Raw genomic sequence first — 10,081 nt, 5'->3', positions numbered from 1 at the left:
AGAATGGTAAATTTCAAAGAAAATACGTAAAAGAGACAGTGACCAAGAGATAACTATTCAAATAGTTTAATGTGAAAAAATACAAAGATACAACTAAATGGACAGTTTAATGCATATAAAGCTTTCATAACATCATTTCCTATAGTTAGTGCAAGATTTAGAGCTAATACATCAACAAACAGCACATTATAATAAAGTTTCTTTTTCGCTAGGTCTTGTATATGTGGACCAAATACCAAAGTGAGAAAGGAATCAAGAAAATGATCCTCTCCTCCTTCAAAACCCTACCTTTATTTTTCTTTTCCTAATTCCAACACAACCTAACTCAGACTTTCAAACTCCATGTTTGCCTCTTTTCAAAAAGCAAGGAGGAATGGGGTTGCCCTACAAAAATTATGATTTAACAAATCATTACTTTTATTGTGGGAATGACTAACTATGGTATGTTGAAATTTGTTGCTCATACTATTATATATTGAGCTAATCATTGTAATCACTATAAGTTTCAACTTTCATGGGATTGGTGAATGACCAACTTGATCTTCCCCATTATGTTGCCACTTCATTCATCACATTCTCATACTTTTTTTTTTATAAGTGTATGTTCATTTAGATATTTAATTTCTAATTTTTTAAGCAATCTAATGATGATAGAAATAAGTTTATTGACTTTTTTCTTTTCTGTGTAGCTAAAAGGGATTGAGTTATTTTATATGAGTGACATAGATGGTTAATTGTATGCTGTTGAAACAGTGAATTTCAGCTTTCATCAAAATAATTTGATCATCTCAATTGTGTTCATTAGTTGAATACTTGAATATTCTTCCCTCTCATGCAAAAACCTTTTTGTAAATGTGCTAATTTGACTAGTAGCATGGGACAATACTTAAATATAGAATGTCCCACTAGCTAGGTATATTTGGTGATGATTTCAAATTCACTGTTATTCTAGTATGTGCGTCTTTTTGACCAGTCAATAGGCACAGTTGTGAGTTTTGAGTGGAGATACGTAACTTCTTACTTTATCTTTACAAAATTAATAAGGGAGGAGATAGCAATTAAAAATTAATAAAATTCAAATTGGTGATACTGAGATTCTTAAAATGTTTATATTTTAAAGATATGATTAATGAAGCAACACTAACAAGTGACAACCTAAAAAATTAACAACCAAAAAGGCCTTGTTTCTTAATTCTATTTGTATGTGCCAACCTTCTCTAATTTAATTGCCTTACTGTACAAGCATCTAATATGCCCACTAATCTACTTTAAGCATCAATGGATTATTCGTGTATTTATTCATAATAATGTCCATAATGCTCATGGCATGTAAGTCCAAAAAAATTAGGCAAAACTACAAGGTACAGGTGGCAAAATGGTTTTAAAAAAAATACTTATCCACACATATTATCCATTCAAAATGGGTTGAATAATAAATTTTTCAAAAACGGGTCGAATATGGATAAGAACCATATTATCCACTTAGAAAATGGTTAACCAAATGGATAACTAATGTGTTTAACTTTTACATTTATAATGCCTCAAATTGGGGGTTCCTCAAGTTTGGAAGACTAAGAATTCTCCTATAAGTGATCATGTTCAAGAAGCCATGGATAATATGGATATCCATATTATCCGCCGGATAACGTTTTTTATCCGTCTCAAATACAGGTTGGATCGGATAATTTATCCGTTTTTTGAATTACCTGTTTTCGGCCGCTCATATCCATCCCGACTCGCATGTTTGCCACCCCTACTACAAGGAAAGCAATTATACATTATCTTTTAAAGTTTCATAATCACTTTTTTAGTTCTTTGTGTCGGAGAATGTGTTGTAGTTAGCAATTTTACCTTGATTAACAGTATAGTCAAAGTAGACATTAAGGATCTGTTTGGAAAGCCATCAGCTAATTGGAATTAGTGTAATTATAATGGTATAATTATGCAGCCTAGTAATTACATAGTATTGTAATTACGAGATCTGTTTGGTTGTCATAATATAATTTCAGTGTATTGTTTGGTTGCACAAGTATAATTACGCAGTTAGATTAAATTTTAAATATAAAATTAATTATCAAAAACTAAAAGTTAAGATTTAACAAATATGTGCCTTTATAAATAATAATGAATTTGACATTTAAGATAGATATGGTTTCTTGAAAAGATATTAATTATAAATAAATATGTTTGTAACTAACGCTACTAAATATCTGGTTTTAGCGACGGACAAATTTCGTAGCTAAACAGAAAAATCCGTTGCTAATCTCATTTAGCGACGGATTAGCGACAGATTATCAAAAAATTCTGCTAGCTATGGGCAATTTAGCGACGACATTCGTAGCTAATTCCAGTTTTTTTTGTAGTGTAATATTGTAAAAGTACTTGATATATATATTTTAAATTAATTATTTTACTTTAATCAATTATAAACCTAAAAGTGCATATTTTATAAGAACATCATGGACTTCATGCTTGATAAAATGATTAATATTAATAAATATAATATCATAAAATTACTCAAATATTTTACGAAAAAATAATCTATCAATTCTAACTGAAAAATGAGTGGTATGCAATTTGAATTAATAAGTGAATACCACAAATAGAAGCGAAAATATAACATAAATTCAAAATCAAAAAAATTAGTATAATACTCTTATGTAAAATTACAACATAACATAAAATAAGTTTCAACATAATTTAAGTAAATATAATTCAAAAGAAAGGAAAACATAAGTCTATAACCTCATTCAACAATGAGATTCTACTTTAATGATATCACTCGTTATATGCTAAGTTTATTAATGATTCATTATTTATAATAGGAGCAGTAGTTTCAAAACTAGAATAATAGCACAATTATGCTAAATAAAAAAAAAATATGAGCAAATAAAAAGAAAATTAAAATAAAAGAAAAGAGATTACAAGCAATTCTGAGCTCCCTTGAGAATTGCAAAGTGTAAATGGGTAATTACACCCCTCAATTGCACTCAATTACATGCTGACCAAAAGTAATTACTTGGTCAAACAAATATGTCAAAACTATGTACTCCCTCCGGTCCAAAATAAGTGATTTTTTGGTTGTTTTCACGCAGATTAAGGAATCCACCTTTTAACATTAATTAGCAATTAAATTGACCATACTAACCTTTACTATCTCACATAAACACTTCTAACACATACTCCAACATTATTTACTTCAAGGGCAATGTAGGTAACAAATAATTAATTCATTCTTGAAATCTGTAAAAAAATCACTTATTTTGGACCACACAAAAAATGACAAAAAATCACTTATTGTGGACCGGAGGGAGTAATTACATCCAATTACACCCAAATCCAATTACAAATTGGCTTTCCAAACGGGCCCTAAAACAATATTCATAACATCTTTTGCAGCAAAAAAAAAAAAAAACACATTATTCATATTATCCAACTATGAAAGATACATAAATATTTAAAATAAAATATAGCCTCTCGAAGTTAAAAGTTGAACCCGTGATACTGAAGTTTTAATCACGACCTCTTAATCACAAGTGAAGTTCTAATAAACATTTCAAGATTAAAATTAAAGGTGGCTTGTTCTCATAGATCTTTGGATGCCTCTGGATTAAAATTAAAAGACTTAATTGATGTACATACTTGTGTAAATGTCCCAAATAGGTAGAAAATAAAGAATAGGATACTAGGCAACCACTGAGTATATTTTTGTCTACAATTGCAAAGCTAAAAAACTCAGCAATTCCTTTCGTCCGAACATGGACTTGCCTCTAGACACTAGACAGACAGTGATTGAGCATGCATGCTCACACGTCTTTTTCTTCTCCACCTTTGTCTCTTAACCCTCCTGTCTGTCTTTCTTTTATTCTCTTTATTATTGCCGTCCTACTCCAATCCTCTTATGTTATGTTACTCTTAATTTAAGTAAGAAGAGTTTAACCACAAGTACTTGAACCTCAAAACAGCGTTAAAAATTACTAACAAGATGACATAGTCCATTTCAAGTGGATTAATAGATATGCACTCAATGCCAAACGATAACTTACTTGCTAGCAAATTCCAACTTGTAAATCTAGTTAAAATATTCGATTCTTCTCAAAGTCAAGTAGCGCAAGAAATATCTTTTATGAATCACTAGTATTACATGACTAATTCTTATTTAGTTTGATATTGAGGTACGGTGCATATAACTCGTTTACACGCGCGCCAACGTTTTTCAAGGGAGTTTTGCAGGGTTTTAGTGTACCGGAATATTGCCCTTTATTGGTTAACTGATAAGCCTAATTTTGAGGTGATCAACAATTTGATGTAGCTGGAAAATAAGGATATATTTACCGATAAGCGAGAGCGACTAGCCTATCCAAGAGAGAAAATGCAAGCGTGACTCTCCCTATCACGCAAGAAAATAATTTCTCACGGCCTTATTTACCTAGCTCGGGACTAGAGAAGCATTTTAGAATTTGAGTCAAAGATTGAGTCAGGCAAGCTAAGACCCTAAGATCAAAATAGGTTTAATGCTGGTTGTAGACTGCAAATGATAGCTCAAACTGGCCAAAGGGAGGGATAGATCAGATGAACAACAATAATAGAAGCATACACATCTCATAAAATATTCACTCAAAAACACATATTTTGCTCTCAAAAGTAATACTATTATACAGCAGCACTTTGAATCTCTAGGCTCCACTATTGACGACTCAAATTAAAGCATTGAGAGCACCAACACCATTCGAATAAGACAACTATTGGAGAATTTGTATGGACATGTTATTGAATCAATATATATAGAGAGAGATTTTTTTCTCCCTTAGAAACTGAAAATCAAAGCTCTGATTGGCATACACTTAACTTCAGTAAATCTGTGAAGTTCGTTATTGCAAAGTTCTAATCTCAAATAAAACTAATAAATCGTGCAAACAAATGTCACGATCCGGATTTTCCATCGTCGGGATCATGATGGCGCCTAACTTTTCGGAATGCTAGGCAAGCCAAGAGATCAGATAAAGATCCAATATGCTAACCACTGTCCAATTCAGTAAATCACAACAATTAAACTAAATAGATTAAAGGAAATGCGGAATCACTACTAGAAATTCAGTAAATACCGACCAAAAAAATCGACCAACTTTAGTCGGTTATGGCCAATTACCGACCAAAACGCGGCCTAATACGCTTGGACGGTATATTGATGGTCGTTTTAATATACCGATCAAAGTTGGTCGGAAATTACCGACCAACGTTGGTCGGTAAATTAAATTTTAAAAAAAATATTGCAAAAAAAAAAAAAAAAAAAAAATCGGCCAAAGTTGGTCGGTTTTTTCCGACCTAAGTTGGTCGGTATTTTAATTATGTAAACAAAAGATTCACCATCTGGGAATCGTCCGGGGTGTATTGTGGCAGGATATTATTCTACCACTAGACCATTGGTGCATTTTGTTTTAAGATTGTATTTTTTTATTTATACTCTTTAATTGTATTTTCGCACAAAAATAACCGACTAAAGTTGATCGGTTTTATTAAAAAAGAAATATTACCGACCAAAGTTGGTACGGTTTTTTAAAATGACCGGCCAAATTTACCGACCAAAGTTGGTCGATTTTTTTAATATTAATTTTTATTTATTTTAATTGCAAAAATCGATCAAAGTTGGTCGGTTTCTTGAAAAATAAATTTCGCGGGACTCAAAAATAGTTTCCCGCATTTTCGTTCCAAAGAAAACCAATCAAAGTTGGTCGGTTTCGTAAAAAAAAAATTAAAAATTAAAATATTTTGAAAAACCGACCAACTTTGGTCGGTTTTTGGCCGGTTTTTTGACCGACCAAAGTTGGTCGATTTTTCTTGGTCGGTTTTTGTCGAATTTCTAGAAGTGAATTTCAAAATAATCCAAATGCTAATACACGACTACCCAAGATCTGGTGTCACAATCCACGAACTACTAAGAGTCACTACAAATACTGGCTGAAAGAAAAATACAACTGTTCTCGAATTAGAAGAAAACAGGAAAACTAGGATAAATGGAAGGGGACTCCAGGGTCTGCGAACGCCGGCAGATCTACCTTGGGTCTCCTGTTGGACTGAAGGCAACAACTCCACTCGGGTCAACACGGTCCAGTACCGAAATCTACACAGAAAGTGCAGAGTGCAGTATCAGTAAAACCGACCCATGTACTGGTAAGTGCCGAGCCTAACCTCGGCAAAGTAGTGACGAGGCTAGGACAAGACACGTATATAAACCTGTGCAGTTAAGCAATATACGAGCATACTAGCAAATAATGGAGATTAAACACATAATAATGGGAGGGGGAAAAACATGCTGAGGGGAGTATGAGATCATGAGAACAAAATAGTACAGAAACACAGTAAAAAAAGCGCACAGCATCACCCTTCGTGCTTTTACTCTCGTCATCACCATAACAAATGAAAGGGAACAATGACAATGAATATAAAAATGGAACGACATCACCCTTTGTGCTTTACACTCTTCCTCACATGATAATGAATATGAAATGATACGGCATCACCCTTCGTGCTTTACACTCTTACTCACATGATAATGAATATGAAATGACACGGCATCACCATTCGTGCTTTACACTCTTCCACACATGATAATGAATATGCAATGGCACGGCATCACCCTTCGTGCTTTACACTCTTCCTCACCCAAACAACAAACAATAACAACCGGGCAATGGAATTATTAACAACAAGCTCCATTTCAATACTCAGTTTCACAATGTCAATCTCAACTTTGAGTCAATACTCAACAAATATCCAATTCCAGGAAGCATGATAATAATTGTTCAACATGAAGAATAATCAATTTAAGCATGAACACTACGAATAAAGAATACAACAATCACAGAATAAAACTCACTCGCATGTTATGACCCGACAACAACGTATAGGTACTCGTCACCTCACCTATACGCTGTACTCAACAACCAAACACATAGCAAATAAACAACAATACCTAATCCCTCAAGCTAAGGTCAACACTTACCTCGCTACCGCAGCCAAACTCAAAGCTCAAACACCGTTTTTCCCTTCTCACGAGCCTCCGGACCAATAGAATCTAGCAAATTACTAACCAAACAATTCAATTTAAGCCTTAGGAACTACCTACGATCACAAAGAATTCAATTTCGACCATTTGGAAAAAGTCAACACCGGGGCCCGCTTGGTCCAAACCCGAAAATCGGACCAAAATCCTATTATCCATTCACCCCTGACCCCGGATATACAATTGGTTTTGGAATCCGACCTCAATTTGAGGTCTAAAGCCCCAAATTTCAAATTTCCTAAGTTCTACCCAAAAATCCTCAGTTCCACCATGAAAACCCTAGATTCTAGGATGAAATCTTGTAAAAAGAAGTAAAAGAGTGAAAGAAATGAGTTAGGAATCACTTACTTATGATTTGGGGAAGAAGAAGTGTTTGGAAAATCGCCTCTTATGTTTTAGGGTTTGAAAAATTGAAGAATGAATGAAAAATTCCGCTTATATAGCACCCTCTGATCCTCACTATGCGATCCGCGAAATCCCAAGCGCGGCCGCGAAATCTCCACCGCGGTCCGCGAAGTTCCCACCGCGGCCGCGTTCCTCTACCGTGGTCTGCGAAGTTCCAACCGCGGTCGCGTTCTTCTACCGCGGTCCGCAAATTTCCAACCGCGGCCGCACTTCCAAGATCCGAGACTTGCAACATTGCAACTATCCAACACCAGATTTTTTTCTAATTCTAGATATTCCGTAGCCTATCCGAAACTTACCCGAGCCCTCGGGGCTCCAAACCAAACACGCACACAAGTCTTAACACATCATATGAACTTGCTCGGGAGATCAAAATCGCCAAAATAACACATAGAACTATGAATTTAATACCAAATTGCATGAAATTCTTAAGAACACTTAAATTCCTATTTTCACTACCGGACGTTCGAATTACGTCAAATCAGCTCTATTTTTTTACCAAATTTCACATACATGACATAAATATTATATTGAACCTGTATCGGGCTCCGGAACCAAAATACGGGCCCGATACCAACGAGATCAAACATTAATCAATTTCTTTAAATCCTTAGATTTTCAGTTTAATAACAAAAATTCATTACTCGGGCTAGAGACCTCCTAATCGGATTCCGGGCATACGCCCAGGTCCCATATTCTACTACAGACCCAAAACACGGTTCCAGGTCCGTTTACTCAAAATGTTGACCGAAATCAACAAAAATCAATTTTTAAAGGCAAAACTTATTATTTTCTAAACTTTCCACATAAAGGCTATCCGAAAACGCACACAGACTGCGCACGCAAATCGTGGAGAAATAAAATGAGGTTTTAAAGACCTTGGAACCCCAAATTGGGTTCTAAAACACAAGATGACCTTTCGGGTCATCATAACAAATTACCGAATCCATTATATATCTGCACTTTTTTTTTATTGTTTATGTTTTTCTTATTTCTTACATATGAACATAATACTTTTATTGTTCTCCATCAAGAAAACACAACCTCGCAGTGTTGTCCACTCTCTCAAGCTGGTTTGGTTTGCTTTGACTTCAAATGTCTCTCTTAGCGAACCGCAACTACATTTCAAAAGCTAAAAAGTAAAATAGAAGATGTTTTGTAATTTGAACAATTGTTAATTTATTTATTCGAATTCAATTCAACATTGCTGTACTAATTATTTAGGTGGTTGAAAAACACCACTAGACCTTGGGATTTCCCACCAAAAATCCCTTTTTAGTACCCACATGAGAGCTAGTGGTGAGACTTGAGAGTCATGAGATTAATGCATTGTTTATAAATGGGGTCCATGTCCCCTTATCGGAGCGGACCCCCTAATTAATCTCTTTTATTCCTAAAAACTATAGTTAAAATTAAGGGCTATATCTTAATAAATAAAAGTATATAATAATGCAATTGACAGTGGTCCATAGTAATATTAAGGAGGGATAAAAATCAGAGTTGAGAAAATTAGTTGAAAAGGATGGAGAGTTGGACATGACATAGAATAGAATGAATGAGTTATTGGCTTTCAATTCTACTTCCTCCTTTGAAAAGACGCGTACCCTAAAGAAGGAACAGAGGTGGACCCCACTTATAGCCCCTACTCCAACGTTGAAGAAATAAAAACACTATCTTTAGTAGGGGGGCCCACTTTTTCTAGTTTCTCTTCCTTTTCATCACGCTATCAATTCTCTTTCCAGCCGTCGTTTTCTTGCTGCCACCACCCATTTTGCTATTTCCCCTCCTTAATCCCCCCCCCCCCACCCAACACACACAAACTTTTTTGTTTTTTCTAATAAAACAATGTGTCCCAATTAGTATTATTTAAATAGTCACCTACCGTTTTAATTGTAAATTTATTTTGATATTTTAAGCTATACCTAGATTATGGTATATAATGTTTTAATGTGTTTCTAAAGATGTAATCTCATTTTAAAAAGTTTTTAAAAACACAATTCAATTTAGTATAAAACTTAGATGTTTAACTATAATCTTTATACTTTGAGTCCAGCAATTCCTTTTGCTAGGGAGATAGATAGTTTGTGAAAATATATTTCTCAATTTTTTTTTTTTTTTGTTACAAGCAATTGATGCTCTTTTTATTTGAGGAAAGATAAAAACATTAGAATTTTTATATTTTAGTCATACCTTATGTGAAATCATCGCAATTGTATTTACTATTAATTTTATTGAGATTCCCTCATATATGTATGGGTCAAAATCTGACTACCAGATGGTTATCGTTAAAGGGAATGGTAAGGGGTCGACCAAGCCATGGTCGTGCCCACGAGGCGTAATGGCGACGAGTATCTCGGCCGCTGCCGAGATCGAGCCATCAGAAGGCTTACACAGTAGAACATAACACTGGGGCGAGTGAGGAAGAGTGCAGTCATGAGAGGGCACGCTGGTTAAGAACCGTTGGGTACAAGGGGAAATTAACAATATATATAAGGAGGGTAAAGCAGAAAGAAAAGGGAGATGAGGTAGAAGAAACAGAAGACACGGTAGAGACCTCCAAAGAACAAAGGAAGAAGTCTAGATTTTGGGTTACAAACCTTTGTAATCTCCATT

The sequence above is a fragment of the Nicotiana attenuata genome, chromosome 1, assembly GCF_001879085.1.
Source record: "Nicotiana attenuata strain UT chromosome 1, NIATTr2, whole genome shotgun sequence".
Classification (NCBI taxonomy): Eukaryota; Viridiplantae; Streptophyta; class Magnoliopsida; order Solanales; family Solanaceae; genus Nicotiana; species Nicotiana attenuata.
The sequence above is the reverse complement of the archived record's forward strand: the minus strand, read 5'-3'. Positions refer to the sequence as shown.